The sequence below is a fragment of the Octopus bimaculoides genome, chromosome 9, assembly GCF_001194135.2.
Source record: "Octopus bimaculoides isolate UCB-OBI-ISO-001 chromosome 9, ASM119413v2, whole genome shotgun sequence".
Taxonomy (NCBI): Eukaryota; Metazoa; Mollusca; class Cephalopoda; order Octopoda; family Octopodidae; genus Octopus; species Octopus bimaculoides.
In genome coordinates, this window is record NC_068989.1 from 54448651 (window position 1) to 54449545 (window position 895).

The following is an 895-nucleotide window of genomic DNA, read 5'->3' on the forward strand; positions in this document are numbered from 1 at the left end:
ACATCCTGGGCGGCACATCCTGGGCGGCACATCCTGGGCGGCACATCCTGGGCGGCACATCCTGGGCTGCACATATGGGGAGCCCTATGGCACACCTACGAGGGTGGCACATCCTGGGTGGTACATCCTGGGTGGTACATCCTGGGTGGTACATCCTGGGTGTCACATATGACGAGCACTATGGCACACTTACGAGGGTGGCACATCCTGGGCGGCACATATGGGGAACTCTATTGCACACTTACGAGGGTGGCACATCCTGTGGGGCATAAAGGGGAGCCCTATGGCACACTTAGGAGGGTGCCACAACTTGTTTTGCACATATGGGGATCCCCATGGCACACTTACGAGGGTGACACATTTTGAGCGGCATATATGGAGAGCCCTATGGCACACTTGCGAGGGTGGTACATCCTGGGCGGCACACATAGGGAGCCCTATGCCACCCTTACTAGGGTGGCACATCCTGGACAGCACATATGGGGAGCATCATGGCACACTTACAAGGGTGGCACATCCGGGTTGGCACATGTGGGGAGCCCTATGGAACTTCCGAGGAAGGCACTTCCGTGGGTGGCATTGCCGAACCGCTAGATCGCGGGAAGTGAGGGTGGGTATTTCATCGATCTCCTTGGCCGAACAACTAGGTTACGTGGGGAGTGGGGCATTTTATCGATCTCCATTGTCAAACCGCTAATTTACAGGGGGGGAATTTTATCGATATCCATTCTCGAAACGGTAATTTACGGGGAAGGGGTAGTATTTTATCGATCTCCATTGCCGAACCGCAAGGTTACGGGGAGAGGGGGGGTTTCGAACTCCATAGCCGAACAGCTAGGTTGTGTGGGGGAAAGGAATGCTCGACATTCCAGTGAGGGGGATTTGAGGGGAAAAG